The following is a 23,084-nucleotide window of genomic DNA, read 5'->3' on the forward strand; positions in this document are numbered from 1 at the left end:
ATTAGTAAAGTGAGACTGGTAGCTGAGTGCAGCCGTTCCAGAGTCTAGATGAGCTTCAGCTGCTACTTTGGCCCTGTGACCACATTTTTCTTCATGATACTCAGCTCACAGGCTATCATGAGTGGTATAATGGCTGAGCAGATGGACATACTGAGTTGCTTCATTTGCTTAGGCAATACCATCTGGGCTTGAGACTGGGCCCAGGGCTGATTCAGAAAATCCACAGGCTCCATGGCTTCATAAATTGGACCTGAGAAGAGTGGTAGTTTCTACCACCTATGTTGGAATAAAGATACTCTTGAGTTTATAGAAGTCAGTAAAAATTCATAATGCACTAGGCTAATGTGTTTTTTCTGAATGATACGGTGAGCAGTATGCCAATGGGACCTTGAATTTTAGGATAAGTACAGGAAGAATCACTGGCTAACTGGTACAATACAGCCATCTGTCAATCAGATGAGTATCATCTTCTTGACATCATCTAAGAAAGACTAAACAAGGATTTTTGTTCTTCCAGACCCATCTGGAAAGGATGACCAAGAAGGTTGTGTCAATGTTCATCATTGAAAACCTGAGTAAGTACAAGATCAAGGACCACTTCTGGAAGATGGTGGTATTGAGAATATTCAAGTTGCCCAAGGACAAGCCCTTCTATCTGATGGAGTAGATACATATATTTCTTTAGAAGGATTGTGTATTTTGGCTTATCTCTGGTTGTGCAAACTTAAAACTAGATGAAGGAAAAGCAATATAAGAAGGATGTTGGGCTCATCATACTAGAATGTATCTAACCTATCTGTCAATATCACAGGAAGTCCTTTACAGTATGTCATTCTGTGATGTGACAACATGGCAGTCCTGAACCATCTTGCCATTAATGGTGACCATCAACTATAACTGGTGAGCAACATGTGGACAGGCATCATGAAGAAACACTTTTATGACTTAGTACCAGACACAATGTACAGAGACCCAACCGGTTATCCCACCTGGACCACACATACCTTGGCATCTGTTAGCAGTACTCTGGCCTGTAGCATGACTAATTTTATGTGGGTTACATCTTCATAGTAGGGAGCTTTGACCAGGGGAATTAGAAGATACTGAAATATTTCAAATAAAATATATCTCTGTACTTTCTTGTGGAAACAACTGGTATCATCCAATACCTAGTATGGAAGTTATTGCTACTGATAATGGTCTTTCTCTCCCCACATGTTCATTAATAATAAGGAGAATAGTTATGATATCAACCAATATCAGGAATCACTTAATAAAACTTGGCAGATAGTACCTACAAGGTGGGAGTTGTTATTTTTATTATAGTGATACAGGTCTAACAAACACCCTGGGGATAAGCAGCTTAGTCATCCACACTTACAGTAAGCAGAGTCTTAAAGAAAGAAGTGACTTGAAAAAAGTTATACAATAAGTATGTAGCAGAAATATATATATATATATATATATATATATATTATATATAATATATATATATAATATATATATATTTTCTGTATCAGGGTTAAACTCAGGGTTAAACTCGACAACTGAGCCACATCCCCAGCCCTATTTTGTATTTTATTTAGAGACAGGGTCTCACTGAGTTGCTTAGCACCTTGCTTTTGCTGAGGCTGGCTTTGAACTCATGATCCTCCTGCCTCAGCCACCAGAGCCACTGGGATTACAGGCATATACCAACAGAAACAGATTTTTGAACTTGGTTCTGTCTATAAAACTCAAGCTCTTAACTATTGTGCTCTGCTGACCTGAGTTTCAATAAAAGCAAAACTAATGGTAATGACAAAGATGTAGTAAATGCTTTCTCAGATGCTTGGGTTGTAACTCAGTGGTAGAACACTTGCCTAGTACCTGTGAGGCACTGGGTTTGAGCCTCAATATCACATAAAACTAAATAAAATAAATGTATTATATCCACCTATAACCATATATACATTCATATACACATATATATTTATAAAGTGATATATATATATATATATATATATATATAGAGAGAGAGAGAGAGAGAGAGAGAGAGAGAGTAATTTCTTTCTGTCAGGCTTGGTTTCTAGTATATTTCTCCTTAATTTATTTAATTCTCCCAAGCACAATCATCCTTATTTACAAATGAGGAAACTGAGGCTCAGCAAGATGAAATCACAAAGTGAGAAAGCAGATCAAGTTCTAACTCATCTTTGTTTGATAGCAAAATTCATGGCTCTTTAGAAGTTTTGTTTATTGGAAAAAGTAATGAAATCCCCATTCCCAAAGGCAATAAACAGTATTTTTCAGTTTATTATGTTTTTCAGAAATTTTCTGTTTATACATACATATTTTATTTTTAGTAAATGTTAGCTTCTGCACACTATGTTCTATACTTTTTTTCACTTACTACATCTTTCTTTATAATGATTAGTCACATGTAGATACTCATAGTTTTATTTTTAATATTTATTTTTTGGTTGTAATTGGACACAATACCTTTATTTTATTAATTTTTAGGTGGTGCTGAGGATCAAACTCAGGGCCTTGCACATGGTAGGTGAGCACTCTACTACTGAGCTACAACCCCAGCGCTTACTACATCTTAGAAATTTTCTCACAATTAAAAATATTTTTTAGTAGTAGAGCAATTACTTCCTAGTATATGAGAGGCCCTGGGTTCTATCTCCAGCACAGAAAGAAAAAATCTCTTCTGAAACTGTAACATCTGTTTGTTTGTTTGTTTGTTGTAGTTGGACACAATACCTTTATTTTATTTATTTACATGTGGTGCTGAGGATCAAACCCAGGGCCTCTCATGTGGTAGGCGAGTGCTCCACTTCTGAGCCACAACCCCAGCCCTGCAACTACAACATCTTGTTTCAGGAAAATGAAGACAAAACTCCTTAATAAAGTAAAGCCAAAAGGGCTCCATATGGTCTTGAACTATATAGTTTCCAACTTTATGTTATAATTTTCACCTTATTTTTGTGCTTTACCTACGCTCTTCCTCCAGGCATTTTTCTACTGTCTATATAAAATTACTGAGTATACAAATGTCTGATGCTCTAATCCTAATCCCATCTCTGCTTTCTCAGCTACTAGGTATTATGCATTCCAGTGCTTTGATTCCTACAATCATCTTGTAATAATTGCATTGCCAACTGGAGAAGATAAGGATTTTAAAAAATTTCTACATGTGACTCCAAGATATTGTAGTGTTGTAATAAACCCAAGATAATAGTGCTGGAGTTATACCTAAAGTTATTCTGGCACTGAAGTGTTAGGGCAGACTTTCTAGAGGAAGGAATAACTGAATTGGAAGAATGATCTGATGATTACGTGGAAGGAGGGAGAAAGAAGAAATGTTCTAGAAATTAAAATTAGGAATGCAAAGGTCAGGAGCAGAGGGGTGGCTAAAGGAAACATTAGTCCCTCAAAATGTCTATTAGCATCACTATCACACTGCAAAACACATACACAAAAAGATTCATTTGTAATGGAAATAGAGCTTCTGGATAGTTTTAGCACCATCTTCCAACAGTATCTTGGCCACAAGACTCTCACCTGAAAATCTCTCTAGAGTCTTGAAGAACGAGCACAAAATGTTTTAGTAGTGGCAAATTGTTTACTATCGTTGCAGCACATTCTGTAAGCATAAGAAGAGAAGAAGGAATAAACAATGAATATAGGAGATGAGACTGGAAAAATAAGCAGGTGCCCAATCATTTCATGAGTTATATTAGATCAGTGGACTTTAACCTGAAATAAATAGGGAAGAAGTGAAAGTTTTTAACAGAAGGGTCTTTTTATTTGTGCTTTTGAAAATCCATTTGGATACCATAGAGAAGGGGTTATGAAAGAGCAAAAAATGATGGAAAAGAGATGAGTTGGGAGAAAGCCTTTGCAGTGATCCAGGCAAGAGATAATGATGGCTGAAGATACAACAATAGTAGCTGGACTTCAGACATTTAGTTTGTAGATACAACAAAAAGAGGCTGATTTGAAAGGTTGAATACTCAAGAATGGCTGCCTAAAGAGTTGGTAGACAAAAGAGGAGATGAAAGCTTAAAGGAAAGAAGGCAGCCAGATGTGGTGGTGCATATTTGTAATGCCAGAGACTTTGGAGGCTGAGGCAGGAAAATTGCAAGTTCAAGGCCAACCTCAGCAACTTAGAAGACCCTATCTCAGAATAAAAAATGAGAAGTGCTCAGTGGTTAAAAAATAAATAAATTCTGGGTTCAATTCCCACTACTTAAAAAAAAAAAGAAAAAGAAAACAGAGACTTCAATTTCAGCTTTCAGAAATTTAATTTAAAAATATTAATTGAACAGCCAGTTATGGTGGCACATGCCTGTAATGCCAGCAGCTCAGGAGGCTGAGGCAGGAGGATCATGAGTTCAAAGCCATAAGCAACTCAGCGAGACCCTGTCTCTAAATAAAATAAAATAAAATAAATAGGGCTAGGGACATGGCTCAGTGGTTGAGTGTCCCTGAGTTCAATCCCTGGTACCTCCCCGCCAAAATTAGTTGAATGCAATAGGCAAAAAAAAAAAAAAATTATATATCATGAAGTATAGAGTTTGCTGAACTATCACAAAATGAACAATCTTATATAATAAATACCAAGAGTCAAGAAATAGAGCATTTTATTAGTATTCCCTTATGCCTTCATATTAGTCATCACCATGACTCTCTTTCCAAAATTAAATACTACATGATTGGTGATAATCATAGTTTAGTGTTGTCCTATTTTAATTCTATAAAGAAAATCGTGTGTGTATTTTTTGTGTCTGATTTCTTTGTTTGAATGGAATCATCCATATTTTTTATATATAGTTCTCATATCTTTATTTTCAAAAAAAATTATTAAGCATTTCTACTGTTTTTGCTAATTGGTTCATTTCCAAAATCACAAATACATTGTTATGCACATTCTTATACATATATGATTTTTAGGCCCATATATGGATTTGTTAGATTCACAGCTAGGAAATGAATCTCTGGGTCATATATAGTGTCTTAGTCTTTTCATGCTGCTATCACAAATATCTGAGACTGGATAAATTATAAAGAACAGAAATTTAATTCTCACATTACTGGAGTCTGAAAGTCCAAATGAGGCATCAGAAGATTCAGTGATGACGGCTGCTGTCTACTTCCAAGATGGTGCCTTGAATACTGTGTCCTCTAGGAGGGATGAATGCTGTGTCCTCATGTGGCAGAAGGACAGCAGAGCAAAGGGGCTCTCCTTTCAATATATTTTATAAGGTCATTAATCCCGTTCTATCCTCATGACTTAATCAACTCAAAATACTATCACATTAGCAGTTAGGTTTCAACATATAAATTTGATGGGATTATTCTGACAACCATGTGTGGAATTCTCGGGTTTGATACATACCAATAGCTTTGCCACATGAGTAAGCACATAAAGAGTTCTAATTTATTCTAAAACTAACCAACACTGATTTGTTCAGTATTTTTCATTATAGTTCTTCTGGTGGAATTATAGGTACATCTTATTGTGATTTTTAATTGGCATTTAATGATGACTGATGAAATAAAACATTTTTTATGAGCTTATTGGAAATTTGGATATCTACTTTGTGAAGTGTGTTGAATCTATAGATCTTCCAATCTATGGACAAAGTGTATTTACATTTTTAAAGATATTCAACTCAGTGGTAGAGTGCTAGCCTAGCATGTACAAGGCCCTGAGTTCAATCCCCAGTGTCACAAAATAAACACAATTTTTTCAAATTTATATATAAAATTTTGTATATATGAGTGTCTTATGGAGTTTTCATTAGATTTATTCCTGTATAAGTGGTCATAGTTTGATATTGATATAAATGGTATCTATGCTTTAAGTTTTGTTGTCTATTTTTTTAAATGGAAAAATTACAATGTGTTTCAATTTTGAATATTGACTTTATATTCAACAATCTTGCTAAGGTTCATTGTTCATTCTAATTGTTTAATTATAGATTCTTCTGAAATTTCTATACAAATAATCTTATTTTCTGAAATAAAGGTATTCTTTCTTTCCTTCCATGTTTTTTATACCTTAAAAAATATTTTTCTGTTTTATTATTGCATTGGGTAATGTTACCAGAGTTAGCCATCTATCCCCAAAAGCCAATCAGAGGTGAGCACTGTGAGGGCAGGAAAGAAACTTTAATTTCAGTGTAACCACATTAGGAAGAGCAGAGTGGTCTAATGACTTGAGATATGCCTTCAATAAATTGAGGAGAGCTTTGAGGCTTTATAGAAAGGAGGAAGGCAAGGATCCAGCATTTTGCATTGCTGATAAAGCAGTCAGTATTGGTCAGATCATGGTCTGGTTCATAATTATGTCAAGATCAGTCTAGTGGGAACTTGTCCATGATAAAAAAGTTGCTGGTGAGTGAGGGGGTAATTTTGACTACTGTCACAAAATGCATATCCATCAGACCTGTTGTTTGGAGTCCCAGGTGACTGCTAGAGTGAATGACTCTTAAAAACTCAGGAGGGGAAAAAAATGTCAGGACAGGCAAGATGGAGTCAGAGAGACAAAATGAAGTTATGTAAATGACTGGGCCCTGCTTCCATAGATCTCTGATTCAATATTGAATACAAATTATCCCAATTATCACATGAAAAGGCTCTCAACATTTTGCTAAAAAGTGTGGCAATTGTTCCAGACATTTAAGAAAGTTTCTTTTCATTCCTAATTAAAAAAATATTTTTTTAGTTGTTGATGAACCTTTATTATATTTTATTTACATATGGTGCTGGGAATAAAACCCAGTGTCTCACACATGCTGGTCAAGTACTCTACCACTGAGCTATAACCCCAGCCCCCTCATTCCTAATTTTTAAAAAGGATTTTTTAAACCACATATGGATAATATTTTTCCTTGAATGTCTCATAATTTTGTTGTTGGGATATGATCATTTTAGACAACATATAATGTAAAAACTCTATTAGTTCTTCACTCCTGGACTCATTTTTATTTGTTTATTGATTAGCTGTGAAAAACCAGCCTCTATCTCAGAGCAAAGCCTGTCCAAGGAAGGGACATGGCCTTTGTCCTTGGAAAAACCCACAGAGCACTCCTAGGCACATTCCCACCCTGCTAAGTTGTTTATCTACAAATAACAGGAGAGATCTGCTGTGCCAGGTGTCCCTGACTCAGTCAGGTTAGGTGGGGATCCATAGCAGCCACCAATCAGCATGAGACAGGGAAATACCTGGGATGCCAGATAACCCTCCCAGTAGTTTATGGTGGTTGATAACATGTTGGGAAACCATGTAGTTCAGCACGTACACCCCTCATGGCTTAAACCAATCAGTTCAAATGAATACCCCTTTTGTACTGACCAATCACCCCTACCCAACTTGTTCCCACCAGTGAATGTGCTAATCATGTTTTAGAGTTGTTATTTGATTTTCCCGTGGTGTGTGATGATTTTCTAAGGGATGCTATGATGTGTGTGAAGTCCCTGCCTTCTCCAAAAAATGTATAAAACTGCTGCAAACCCTGGGCTCGGGGCCTCTCAGCGTCACCAGTTGCTGTGTGTGTGCACGGAGGACCGAGCTAGCTCGCAATAAACACCTCTTTGCTGCTTACATCGATCTTGGGTCTCTGGTGGTCTTTGGGGGTCCCGAATTCGAGCATAACAGCTGCATTACTTTAAGTAAAGTCTGTTCCTCCCCACTCCTACTCCTGAATGTGAAACCTCTGTTGTTGCTGCTAAGAGGATACAGGCATGGGTATTATTGTCACTCTCCCTGTGATGACAGTGGTTATGGTAGGTCTCTCCTTGATTGTTGGTTTCTCTGACCACATCCAGCTATTTAACTCCACTATTTGATAGCTGATTGCTTTATTTTTATAATATCTTGATACATAAATTGCTTTACAAATTGATCCAATTAAATTATACTCCTTTATAGGGAAAACTTTCATGATCAGTATTCGAGATTTGTCCCTTGTATTGCTCTCAAAAAACAATATAAAGCTGGGCATGGTGGCAGGCGCCTGTAATCCAGGAGGCTCAGGAGGTTGAGACAGGAGGATATCGAGTTCAAAGCCAGTCTCAGCAAAAGCAAGGCGCTAAGCAACTCAGTGAGACCCTGTCTCTAAATAAAATACAAACTAGGGCTGGGGATATGGCTCAGTGGTCGAGTGCTCCTGAGTTCAATCCCAGGTACCCCGCCCCCCAAAAAAGCAATATAAAAGGATATACAATATATGAAGAAATATAATCAAGAAAATTTACTAAAACTTGGCAAGAACAGCAAGTGTCTGTAGCACTTGAATCATAACCTATTCCTCTCTCCCCAGAGCATGCAGACAGCATAACAGAAATTCCATTCCAGGCTGCTGCAGTCAAGAACTTAGGCCTTCATCTTTCCCTAGCAACCAGTCAGAGGGCAATGATATCTTTCTGAAAGAGGAAGGGCATCATCCTGCTCTTAGTGGAAAAGGAGCCTTCATCTACTTAGTTCTTTGCCTTGGGATAGAGGTTCTATCTTGAGAATAAAAATACTGAAAATATTGGGGCCCAGACTGCCCCTGCCCTAGCTTATAAGGCAGAGACTTTGCTCCAAAAGAGGCAATACAAGATATGAAATTACTTCCCATTTCCCACATGCAGAGCATTCAGCTTTTAAAAAAAGGTGTGTCATACAAAGAAAAGTATATCACTTTCACTGTCTCCAGGTCTAGGGCCATGACTCAGAGATTTTGCCCTGGGGAAAATGCAAGCCATAATACAAAGCTAACTCAAAAGTTCTTTCCAAAATAATAGACTTCATTTGCAATGGAGTGCCAGGAAGTTCAAGTTTCATCACACTGTCAGAAAGACTGGAAATTATGAAGAAAAACAAAGAAGAAGTGACTGGTAAATTTATTAGGAGGACTATGTGAGCATTTCAGACCTATGAATTTATAGTTCTCAACAATTTTGGAAAAAAAATGTTCTCTTCATTTTCTCAAATATTTTCCCTTCTTTTCCTAGGGAACTATAATTACATATATTTTCTCTGCATTTATTTTTTTAAAAATTTCCTTTGTGTTTTATTTTTGATTCTTTGCATTGCTATGTCTTTCTGTACACTATTTTTTTTTCTAGTTGTGAATCTGCTGTTAATCCTATCTAATTCTTTTTTAACCTTTGACATTGGGGTTTTCTTCTCTAGAAACCAGATCTATTGGATGTCTTTTATATCATTCGTGGCTCTCTACTTGAAATCTCGTTTTGAATACTTGAAAAAACATTATAATGACTTTTTTAATGTCCTTGCCTACTAATTCTATCAGCTGTTTAATTTCTGGATCTGCTTTTATATTGACTGATTTTACTCCTAATCCTAAGTTCTATTTTCATATACTTGGTAATCTTTGATGAAATGATAAACATTGTAGATTTTACCCTAATGATTAGTTTTGTATTCTTATGAATATTCTCAAGCTTTTTTCTGCAATACTGTTTATTTCTAAATAATGTGGTCCTTTTGAAGACTGCTTTTAAATTTTGTTGGGTAAGATCAATAAAAGCTCTGATTAGCATGTGTGTGAAAATTTAAGATTATTTTTTATTTTTAATGCTGAATTTTTTACAAAGCATGTGAAAATGACCATATGTAACCCACAAAACTTAAAATATTTTTTTCTCTAGCTCTTTAACGAAAGTGTTCACAGATCCCTATTCTTTTTTTATATTTTTTTATTAGTTACACATGATAGTACAATGAAATTTGAATCAAACGGGGTATAATTTGAATCGAATGGGGTATAATTTCTCATTTTTCTGAGTGTACAGGTTGTAGAATTAATAGCTAAATCCAGAGACTTGAACTGATTTATGTTCATCCATTTTTCTGAAGACTACTAGTAATGGTTTGTCCATTACATGACATATATTGTCTGTTTCTTAACTGGCTAATTTTCATTGAATATGGGACATTGAGACTGAAAATTTTTGATCTTTAGAATCTGATCAACATTATCATCTTCCAGAGAGGATTTAGTGTTCATTTTACACATCATTTAGGTTAGGGACAGTTTATCTTAATCCAATCAAGGACTACACTGAGTCAAAGTGATGCTTCAGTCCTTGTAAGGGCTAATTGATTTTTATTGCATCATTACTCCTAGTGTACTTTTTTTAGATCTTAAATAAAAGCTTAAAGTATTTATCAGACTCATCCTCTCTCTGGGGCCTTGAAGTTCACTAAATAGTCTCAGCCAAGTGAGACTGCTGAAGTTTCTACTCAATTGTAGGCTGTTGCTTCTGAAATGCAAGTGAAAGTTATGCCAAATGTCAGGCCTTTTCTGGTTTCCTACTGTAATGGTTAATTTGAATTGTCAATTTGATGGGATTAAGAGAATCTGATCAATAAGAGGCTTATGGTGTGTCAATGAGGGTGTGTCTAAGAATGATTGACATGTGGGATAGCCAACTGAAATGGAGACCCTCCCTAAGCATGAGCAGCACCATCCAATAGGACAATGGCTTGAATGAAATGAAAGTTGGAAGAACAAAGAAGCCACAGCAGATGCAAATTTGGTTTTTGGAGGGGTTCTTGATTGCTGCTGTGATCCTCTGAGGATATCTGACTCTTCCAAAGTGGACTCTGCCAGTGATTCTCTAGAAGCCTTTGGTCTTTGGACTAGGATAGCACTGTTGATCTCTCTTGGTCTGGGGCTTCAGCCTCTTGCAGTGTGCAGCTACTGGTTCTTCCAGCTCTCCAGCCTGCAGACAATCATTGTGGAGTATCCAGTTTCTCGTCACCTAAGCCAACCAAATAAATCCCCTTTTTTTAATTATACTTCCTGTTGATGCTGTTCCTCTAGAGAACCCTGACCTTCTCTCTGGCATATTAGTCACACAAGTCCTTCCTATACTTTGAGCTTTCCAATACCTTCAGGTAGGTTTGTGTAGCTTTCCCTCATGTTCTAATCAGGAGTGTTGAAACAAAACAATCTAGTGTACCATTACCTGAAGTGGAAACTGCATATTTTATTTCAGATATCAGGGATGATATCTGGATGGTGATTTCTAGGAGATATCTTGAGAGCGTTTAGATATAAGGATCTGGAACAATTCTTCTGCATGTCTCTTACATATTGGCCTTTTCTGATCTCCCTGTCCTTGGGTGACCTCTTAACTACAGTGGCTTAATTTATCACTTATATGCAAATAGTTCCTCATTTTGGTCTCTTTGGTCCAGGGCTTTCTTCTACAATCCAGAGTTGAATTTTGAACTCTCTATTAGTTAACCACACCTGCTTCAAAATCAGCATGTTTAAACAAGATCTTTTATTGTTCCTCCAACCCCACCAACCAACTTATTCTGAGTTGAACTTCTTCCTTAACATTGTCATCCAACTCTTAAAGTCTTGGCTAGTTTATCTTTTAAATACTTCTCAATTCCATTCGTTTACCTCGATTTTCATTATTTCCACCCTTTCCAAACTACCATATCTTTAATGGCATACATTCTTATTTGCCATTCAGTTCTAGTGCCCAGTAGAATTCCAAATACCAGAAAACATATATTGAAGCAAAAATATACTTTATTGAAATTTGGGAAAAGATTACACATAACTATGTGAACTCAGTTTAGCACGTTGAAATTGAAAAACAGGAGCTTTTGAGATCTGAGTTTTGTTATGTAACAAATGGTTAGAAGTCTATGCATTAGAGTCAGGTTATACAGCCTTGAATCCTATGTTTTGACTCATTGTATGAAGCTGAACAGGGTTTTTAATTTCTTTTCTTTCTTTCTTTTTTTTTTTTTTTTTTTTTTGCCACCAGGGATTGAAACCAGGAGCACTTAATCACTGAGCCCCATCCTCAGCCCTTTTTAATATTTTATTTAGAGACAGGGTCTCACTGAGTCACTTAGGGCCTCACTAAGCTTCTAAGGCTGGCTATGAACTCACAATCCTCCTGCTTAAGCCTCCTGAGCTGCTGGAATTACAGGTGTGTGCCACTGTGCCTGGATTGTCTTTAATTTCTTGATGTCTTAGGTTCTTTATGTAAGAAATGGACTAATAATGCCAAATTCTTCATAGCATTATATAGATTAAATGAGATAATGGTTGCAGAGAGCTTGAAGCATTATCTGGGACATAGGAAGTGCTCAATAAATGTTAGCCATTAATAATTATAATAATAGAATTATGTACCCTACTTTGTGCAAAAAATTTTTGATAAGCATACCTCCTGACATTCATCTATTATTAACCATGGTCTTTTAAATTGGCAGGATTCCATAAGTACTACTAAGAATGAGAAAAAGTATGTATTTATATTTCACTATTAACACATGATATATAGTAATAATGGAATTTTGATGTACTTTTTAGAAGATTTCAAAAATCAAATTCACAGATATATAAAAGACCATTTTATCATTAAAATGCAATATATGTAAGCTAAATTGGTACCACAGACTCATGAGTGGAGAAACACCAATATACTGTGATATTCTAAAGTCCTTCAATGGATATTTTATCCTTGAAACTTACATTTTAAAAAATATTTTTAGTTGTAGATAGACACAATACCTTTATTTTATTTATTTATTTTAATGTGGTGCTGAGGATCAAACCCAGTGCCTCACATGTGCTAGGCAAGTGCTCTACCACTGAACTACAACACTAGCTCCTTGAAATTTACTCTTACAGTTACAATTTTTCTTAATTCCCTCAACTTGTACATCTTTAGCATGGGTTGGATTTTCAGACACTTTAGAAAAATGATGTGGTTTGCATGAATAACGTATATAACCATAAATTTATATGACTCCAAGAGGAGAATAAAAAATTAATGCTTCCAGCTCAGATTTTTAAAACTCCATTTTAGTCTTTACTAGTGATTATAATAATAAGTTTTGAAAGTTATACTAAAATTATAATCATGGCATTCACACAATTACCTAACTGTTGCCGATAGCCCTGCCATCTGAATGGTACAGCTGCTTGTATGTTACAGATTGGTTAAAAACAGTTGTTCCTATGTTTATATTCAGCTACTCATAAAACATTCCAAGACATCCCATATATCTTCTATGAGCCAAAATTTCGCCTTTTTCAGAGATAAAAGTATATATGGTCATTGTATTTATTGCAATGAGTATTTTCCTAATTTCTTCAAAAAATAAAACAGTAATATGAGTTACTGCATTCTAACCTTTTAGAAACTGCACATATCAGTCAACACTAGGGGAAAAAAACAATCTAGACTTTCACTGAAGCCTGACCTAGAAATAAATGAGAGAGTTACATTGGAATATCAATGTCTAGCTTAATATTGCAATCCTTCAATAATAAATGGGAGGAGGGCTGCAAAGCTAATCTGTTGTGAAGAAACCCACTCTTCTGGTGGTTAGGTGGTTTATTAATGCATGTTTAAATTATTTTTTCTGCTTCTGGGTATAGGTGGTAATGGGAAGAGCACAGAGGGTGGAAATCAGTGAATAAGGGCCTGTAAGTGTAAGTGAAGTTGGGAGAGGTTTGAACAGTAATTGTGCTCTGGGTATCTCAGTCATCCAGAAAGTAGTGACATTCTTTACATAAGAAAGAAAACTCTGGGAAATAGCTTGACTAAAATGCATGGACTTTTTAAAAAGGAAAACAGCTCATATGATGACTGTGGTCAGGAGCTGACCATTAGTTTCTTAAAGGTAGGCATCTTGTCTGTCTTGTCTAATTATGTATCCTTAGTGCTCAGCATATAACAGTAGTGCTGAAACCTATTTGTTGGGTAAAATGCAAGAACTTTCCAAATGTAGAAAAGTTGTCTCTTAATATGACTGTCTGAATTCTGAGAGGTACAGGAATTAGAAATTTCTACCAGAATGAGGAGGTAGAAATTTAATTATTAGACACTTAAGAAAATAGAATTGGTTGCTCCAGTCAAGAAATTATTTTGGTGTAAAGAAAGAAAGGCAACAATAAGTACTCAGAGAAAAAGGAGAGAGAGTGTAGAAAATAAGATAAATAGCATAGAATAGAAAGTTGGAAGGTCTTCAGCTTAATTAAAACTTTGTGAAGACCCTGATGTCAGCAAGGTACCATCATAATGTTGAAAATCAGCAAAGGCTATTTGCTGAATCCATTAATTATTTTTCCAATTCAACCTTTCTTTGTTATCCTCATTACTATAATTGTAGTAAAGTTTCTCATGATCCCTTACCAGGATATTTGTAACAGTCCCCAAAGAATGTAAGTTTCACAGAAGCTAGAATTTTGATAAGTGTTGTTCATTGCAGAATCCTCAGAACTTTAAACACTGCCAAACACATAGCCTGCCTTCAATTGTTATCCCATTCATTTGTTCAAAAAGTATTTTTGAGCACCTATCATGGGCCAGGCACTGAAATAAGGGATTGGAAGAACAGTGAAAGCAAGTTAGTTAATATTCCTACCTATATTTCACTTGCATTCTAGTAGGATTATAAAAAGAAACACAAATATGTAGCATATTTTCAAGGGGTCAATTAAGTTCTATGAAGATAAGGAGAGTAAGATATAATGAAAGAAGATTATGAGAGTTGAAGGTCTCATTTTAGAAACTTGAAGGTCTCATTTTAGGGTTTTCAGGAAAGAGCTATCTAAAGCAGTGACATATAAACATAGACTGAAAAGAACACGGAAGCAAGTCATAGGAAGGTCTAGAGAAAGATCATTCCAGAGAAGGGGAATAGTTCATGCAAAGGCCTTGGAGTGGGAAACAACTTGATGTGTCTAAAGCAGAGTGTAAAAGGCAAAGAGTGTTAAAAGTTGTGATTTTAAGTAACAAGGAGCCAGATTATGTGAGCTTTGTTGACTACTTGTGTTATGGGCACATCAACAGCTTATTTAACTCAGCCCTATGAGTGCCAGATGTTAACCTAGGTGAAGATGTTGGAATTCATTACAAGAAAATGTGTTTCACACTGATTCATTCAGACTAGGAAGAAAAAAATATGAAGTTTGTATTCCTACAAAGCATGCCAAATAAACCAATGTGTATCTCTGAACCTTTCTCTTAGCAGATTTTTAGAGAAACAGAGTTGTCAAGGGCACATTGAGGAGGGGAGTGCTGAAAGTATTACAGGGCTGGGGACTTATGGGAAATTGAGCCAGCGGAAAGAACTCCCCTTCAAATACTGAATCTTATGATCAAGTCAGAGAGATTTCAGACATGTCACTCAGAGTAACAAGAACGACTTTATTAGAAAGGAGGGAAAAGGGGACACTCTCAAGGGAGAGAGTGGGTCCTCTCAGAGAGGAGTAGGGCAGCATGCCTCTCCTGAACTCCATATTTATTGGGGATCCCAGAGAAGTTTCCAGAGAATTCTACCTCTTGACTTTTGACTGACAGCAAGATGACATCAGACTTGTCTCTGCTGCCATGACAACTCTAGCTAGGTCACTTTGGCCCATGCTAACCAGTTCTAATTGGAATGTTCTTATGGATTCTATGGTTAGGGGGAATTATCCTTATCTCCCTGAGTTCTGGGATCTGGTCTGTGAAAGGGTCAAAGTCTCCCTGTTCAGGGTAACATGGGTTCTTCTTAATGACATTATTTCAGGCCTGCACTTCTCCTGCAGATTACAAGTAGTTTGCTGAGGAAAGTGGCATATCCTGTCCATTTAAGCCAAGCAGGGCTGCAGGTAAATTGCTTCTTAAAAAAGAAAGCCTGTGGGGGGTCAGCACTATAGGCTCAGTTTATATAATTATTCCCTTATCCTCGTGTTCCTACCACTCATATCTGTCTGTCCCTATCAAATGGATTCTCTGAAGAACTATGAAGTCCAGCTGAAGACCTATAGAAGAGATAGCAGAACTAGGGAAGAAGTGAAATCTTAGGGCTAGGAAGATTGTGAACAACTATCCTTTTTTGTCACATTTATTCCTTTACTTAAAAAAAACCTCCAAATAGCACTGGATAAGCTTTATGTAGGAAAAGTAGCAGTCTGGAGATACTGAGGGTCAGGTGATTTTGTTTCTCCTATGGACCAATAGTGAGTTCCACAACAAGGTGAATGTTGGACTTCATGAGACTCCAAGGTCAAAGAAGGTATTATAAATAAGCTAGAAATTTTGCTAATAGTCCTTTAAACCCATAAGCCTACAGGAAAAGAGTACAACCCAAGAGTTATGATTATATTCAAAATCTTGTGAACCAAAGCAAGAGCTGTGTATTCATGTAGGAAGTAATCAGTGTTCCACATTTTGTAACCACTCAAGCGAAACTCTTATTTTCAGGGGAAATTAAGCATATATATATTTGTGGGAAGAATGCATTCTTGCACTACACAGTCAGGCTCAATACATGACAAAACAATATTGTACTTAGTCTCCCAGATTAGAATTTACTTATTAAAGAAATAATAAAGTACTTAAGTTTTGAAAGCTTCTTGCCCCCACCACTTCAATCGCAATGACTGAGAAAAACATGAGCAAATTCAGAGAATGTACATTGAGATAATGCCAGTCTGGCTAATACTAAAGCTTTATCCAACTGATTGAACTTGATATGATAAAGGCCTACTTTGAAGTAAATTCTTGAGTCAGTTTGATGTCATTTTAAATGAAAGGATGGTATCCCTCCTGAATTCATTTGATGAAGGGATTCAATAAGCAGAGAAAAACAGTCCTTTTATCTTTAAATTGTGGACACTGAAATTTACTATCACCAACATCAGTGCCAGCGCATGCCTCTGTGATAAGTTACTCATATTTCTAATTAGGAAGCAAGGTTCCAGGATCCAAATCCTCTTTCCTAGCCTTTTTTGTTCTAGATGTTTAAGATATGGTACACAATAGTTGATAAAAAATGTTTGTTGGATAAATGAGTGAAAGAAAAGTTTCCCTCCATCCAGGAGTTTGCAGTCCAAGATAGACATCTCTCATGATTAATGTGAAAGTAAAGCAGGGTCAAATTATGCTATGTTCACATATGAATAGATCATAATTCATACCAATTTATCTATAATTACTCTAATGAACTAACTGAAAATAAATAAATAGAAAAAAGACCAATAGAGCAGAAGAAGGGGATCATGGAGGGGGAAGAGGGGAGGAAAAGAGGAAGGACTGAGGATTGAAATGAAGAAAACTATGTTATATGCATTTATGAATGTGTCAAAATGAACCCCACTACTATGTATAACTATAATGCACTAATGAATTTTTTAAATTATGGGAATAGGACATAGTAGAATAATGGTATCAAAACTTCTATTTCTAAAATGCCATGATTTTACGTCAAAAATATTAGCAGCCATGCACACATTTCATCTGCTAATCTGGAGTAAATAAATTCTAAAAATGGGAAAACAGTTAAGTTCAGACTTGGGACAAATTTGGAAAATAAAGGGGGGAGGGCAAAAGCTCTTTTTTGGCAATGTGATTAACATGAATGGAGTCCTAAGAACTATTGAAAACATGGAGTATCATATGGGGTGTTGATGTTTTTTGCCCCTCTCACTTGTAGTAGTGGTGTTGGGGGCTCAGAATTAATTTTTGCTTTAAGCATATGAGTTTAACATTTAAGAAATATCTTCTTTCTAGGTACTTTGCCTCGAATAGGATGTGTTAAAAACATGACAGATAATGCTACAAGAAGGCAGCCCACCTTACTATCATTATAGGTAACTCAAATAACACAACAAATTTACCTTTTCTGTTTTCCTTTTCTTTTTCTATACGAATTCTTTTATTATTGGTTCTTTTTAGTTACACGTGGCAGTTGAATACATTCTTACATAATTATAGAAGCATGGAATATATCTTGTTTTTTAATTCATTCTACTATCCTTCCTACCACCACATCATCACCTCCCCTCCCTTCAGGCCCATCTACTTATTTTTCTTAACTATTATTATTTAAAACAGAAAGATGATGCCACTAACTGGCTATGTAACTGTAGTCACTTTGCTTTGGGGGCTGCCATTTCCTCATTGTTAAAATGAAGCTTTCTTCCAAGCTGATGCCCAAAGTCCTTCCATGTCCTCTGATTTTATGATTCTAACATTTGACAAGCTTAATCCTTGAGTCTTATGCTTGAAAAGTAGAAATGATATGTTTCCTCTTTTACTTTGAATCCTCTCCCTATAAACATCTCTTCCCACTACCATCCAAAGAACTCCTTTCATTGCTTAGAAAATAAATTACTTTTAATACAGAGATTAGATTTAAGCTTACTGGAACATGACTTAGCCACTTCTAATCTTTTCTGGAAGAGAGTGGTATATAAATAATAAATAAATGATATAAAAATGAAATGGCATATTTAAAAGCCCATTTAAACAAAACTTAACAGGGGTTTTAAGTACAGGAAGCAAAGACATCAAAATCTCTCACTACAGGGAGTACATTTAGTGAGCCAGCCAGGGCAAAGGGTATTCCAGAAATAAAACATTGCAGAACACACCTTGGAGGTAAGAAGGCTTGTTCCCAGAGATATCCTCAGCTTGGTCCAAATGGAAGAGATGATTAGCTTCAAAGAGAAAAATCAAGAAAGCAGAGGGATGGCAATGCTATAGTTAAAAATTGGGAGGCTGATTGAAACACAGACAATCTGACATTAATAGCCACAGTAGAAGTAATAATACTATTATCATTTCATTTAGCCATACTAGAGCCAGACCCTGCAAAAAGCATTTTAGACACACTTTTGAATTTATTCCTCACAAAACTCTGTGCAGTTGGGAGGTTTATCCTCATTTTACCAATTGAGGAAACTGAGGTTTAGAAAGTTGCCTATAGTTTCCAAATCACACAACACATATGCATGAGAGGCTGTTAAAGAATTGCCTGTCTCTGAAATCTATGTTCTTAAATCCAGCATACAAAGTCTGTACATCAACAGTTCTCATTGAAACAGTTGAATTTCCTCATGCTGAGAATAAAACACTTCCTCTTGCTGAGGACAGCCACTAGGGAAATTAAGATTGACACATTCTCTGGCTAACTAAATCTGCATATGTATATTTCCTGCCTTTTGTCCCACTTGGCCTCCTATTCTTATATAAAACCTTTTTTTGCCACTGAGGCCCCAAAGATAGAGAAGGATCTCTGTCTTATTCCAAGTTGGCTTTGAATAAACCTGTTTTCCTGCCAGCTGCCTCCCAAGTGTTTGTGGAACACCAAAAGGGGTAAAGCCATTCTCTCTGGTAACCTGATGATTCCAGGCATTTGGTCTCTAGCTTTGCTTGCTTAAGAACTTTGTTGCTGACATAGGAACACATACTTCTCTTTGGCACTCTTTTATTTGCACCCTATGTTCGCACCCCCTTCTATTTGACCAATTGCAACATGTTACAATTAATTAACTAAAGCTCATCTTACAGTTGCTCCATTTTTTCTTCTTAATGGAGTCTTGAGTGACAGCTCAGAAAGCTGCCTAGGTTGTCAATAACAGGTTTCTTTGTTTGCATCCAGTTTTTCAATCTGATCAGTATCAATTTCAAAAGGTAATAATGGCCTCAGTTTTACAGTAAACATCTGCATTCATGATATAAAAATGAAGTTTAGCTATTTTGTTCCAAGATCCAAATTGATTGCAAAATATTAGCAATATAAACAGGGGTATTAAAGAAAATAATTCCAAATTTCTTACCATTTTATTTGAATATCTCTAGCATTCTATTTTTTTAAGATTAAAATATATCCCCCAAGGCCTTCTGCATTCTAGGCAAGCACTCTATCACTGAACTGTATACCCAGTTCTTTTTTTTTTTTTTTTTGAAACACAGTCTCACTAAGTCACCCAGGCTATCCTCAAACTTGAGATCTTCCTGCCTCAGCCTCCCAGGAGCTTCCAGTATTCTTTTATTGGCTTAATGTTCAGCGTTTTCAGTTTCAATTTTTCTTGTTGGGTTACTTTTTTGCAGTACTGTGTATTGAACTCAGGGCCTCATGCATGCTAGGAAAACAATTAATCACTGAGCCATATCCCCAGCCCCATTATTGGGCTGCTTTTTTAAGAGTGACTATTTTCTACAGTTTCAATTTGGTATGTAGCCATTGGCTATATAAAGGAATACAGCCAACACCTGCATCCTTCTCAGAGGATTGCTGGGAAAAGGCAGGGAGTATCTGTTGTTTAAGAAAAAATATTGTTCTAGATTAATTCTGGTTTTCCACTTTTTAAAGGAACATTTACATTTAAAAGCAAGTTTATTTCATGGTCAAAATTATAATATGGCCTTGAAACCTTTCATAGATCTACTATATGTGGCTAGTATTGACATGACAAGAGAAAGTTTAAAAGTTTCATTTCAGCTGGGTACAGTGGTGCATGCCTATAATCCTAGTGGCTTGGGAGGCTGAGACAGGAGGATTGTTAGTTCAGAGCCAGCCTCAGCAAATATGCAAGGCCCTAAGCAACTTAGCAAGACCCTGTCTCTAAATAAAATATAAAAAGGGCTGGGGATGTGGCTCAGTGGTTAAGCATCCTTAGTTCAATCCCTGGAACAAAAAAACAACGTTTCATTTAAAAAATCATGAATCCTATTATATGTGCTAATCTAGAATTCCTAAACCAAATTACTAGTCAATCTTAACTTTTTGACACTGTTCTTTCATATGACAGAGTAGCTGTGGGTAACTGATTTCCAAGTTAACTAATTACAATTTAACCACAATAGATGTGCCCACTGCACAAAGTAAATAATATAAAGGGTTTTAGTGGTGTCTTCAATCACCAGCCCACAGCAGTGATCTAGTCTTATGTCACCTAGATAACCTGCAGCTGGCTAGTCCCAAAGGACTTTGTCAGCCATATTTTACCACTTTGAAGTTGTAGCCTTATATTCTTTGGCAAGATAAAGGGTATTTGCACTATTATAAATAGCTAAACAAACAGCCAGTACATTCCCCATTAATAGTTTAAATATAATTTACAACTTGATGTAAACTCAGATGAAATTTTTAAACAGAAGGCACTATAATATTTTTTCAGTTAGATTTTATCAATTCAAGTTATTAACATGAGCTGACTATTTTCTATAAATCACCAATTCTCAGAGGAACATAATTTCTAGTTTCAAAACTTCAAAAGGAAGGTCATATCACAATGTGTTACATTTTCAGAGGTATCACATTAGAATTTGATATCACATTCTGCCTTTTTTGTTAGTGTTGTTCATAATTGCATAGATCGATAATAAATTAGCATGAAATAGCAATTCTAATCATATCAGTAGACATGTCCTCAAGGTCAGCTTAAATGATTTATGACTGAGAAAATTAGTATAGATTTTATGATTTGTTTAGGTGTCTTTCATGTGCAGAGACTAAGAATGTCTCTGGGTTTCCAGGGTGTTCAATATTTATAATTACCAGAAATATCATCCCTTGAAAGTGATTTACAATGAAAGGAAAAATTGCAGTGACATATAATCTGTCCTTTTATATCCATCTGTTAATTTATTCATTCCATTGACATGTGTTGAGTCCCTCCTTGGTACCAAGCACTGCACTAGACAAGGGGATAGGAAACTGAATAGAACATGGAAAGGACTCTCAAAGTTTAGTGGAGAAGAAGAACCTATGATAGATAAAAACAGTCAAGTATTTTAGGCAGAAGTGAGTGAAGTACACTAGAAACACAGAGGCAGGAGCAAAAAAAAAAAAAAAAAAAAACAACAACTTGTATCAAACTAGCAGGGTCACAGTAAGTAGAATTAGAATACACTTTCAGAGTTATACAAAGCAGAGAAGTTCTTTATGATCCCCAGTGTATGGAAGTCTTTTTGTCAATCATAACAAGGCTATGTTTTAAAACTTGAAATGCTATGTATAAGTGCACTACTAAGTATCACAAATACTTTCAGGGCCTCAGTCTCTAAACCCTAACAAAAAAATTGTATCCTATCAACACAGAGACTGACTTATTAACCATGTTACGTTTCAATATCTCAGATACATCCAGGTTTTCCAATGAGAAAGAGTGGAAATTGGCCCTATCCACGATAAAAGACATGAATTAATTTAAATTTAGTTCAAAACAATGAGGCTTAATTTAACTTTTCATTTTCTACCTATATACCCAATTATATTCTAACGGAGCACCATGCTTTCAGTGGATCAGAAATAACAGATGGAGCAAACTATGTGATACTCCTTCCTAAATTAGTGTTTGAACTCATTTAGGAAGAATTTTGTCTGTATAAACTACTCTTTGGATAAAAATGTGTAACAAAAGAAGCCTGGTTCTTAAGGTAAGATAGACACTACAACTTAAAGTCTAAATCTATTTTTCTAATTGTCAATTCTTTACAAATAAAACTTTATGGCAGCTTGAGGAGATCATTGGAATTAATTACACCCACTCAATTTTTCTTATAGAACTCTAAATCTTAGATACAAATGCTTTGGGTATTATACCTGACTTAACCAAATGTGCTGTGTGCATCTATATGGTAATTGAATACAGGAATAACTACCCAGGATTCTGTTCAACCATAATTGCAAGTAACCAAGGGAAAAGTCCTATAGAATTCATAATAAGTGGGAGATGTTTTGACACAGAAGGATCAAATTAGGTATTTTAGCAACACAAAGAATAATATATCTCACATAAAAAAATAGAGATGGTAAGCATGACTTAAGGACCAAGGGAGAGAAGAAGAAAAGAATTGTTGAAAAAAGACATTGGAGGCAAAAAGTTTGAAAAGAAAAATGATATATTGTAATCAGAACTTTGGGGAGGAGGTGAAGGACAGACTTTGTGAGATTTAAGAGCTAAGCCAATTATTATAAAAAGAGCTCAGAGGTAGCAAGGCTGTCACTCATAATCTTTATTGATTAAAAGTGACTGTCTTGACTGCTATTTAAGACAAGGTTTCTTATACAACAGAGCAGAACAAACAAACTTAACCCAGTCAGTCTAAGATTCCTCAGACTGTTTGGATTTCACTGCATATTTTGGTTATTTGGAGAATATGGATTAGAAACAGAAGTCACCCACATCCAGTATGCACAAGAAGGAAGAAAACTTATTCCATTTAAATGAGACCCAGAATTGTTAAATTTTGATAAGTAGAGAATTGAAAGCCATGGGATAAGCGTCCAAATCAAGATAATCAGGGTGGAAATCCACAGT

Source organism: Callospermophilus lateralis, chromosome X (genome assembly GCF_048772815.1).
Source record: "Callospermophilus lateralis isolate mCalLat2 chromosome X, mCalLat2.hap1, whole genome shotgun sequence".
NCBI lineage: Eukaryota > Metazoa > Chordata > Mammalia > Rodentia > Sciuridae > Callospermophilus > Callospermophilus lateralis.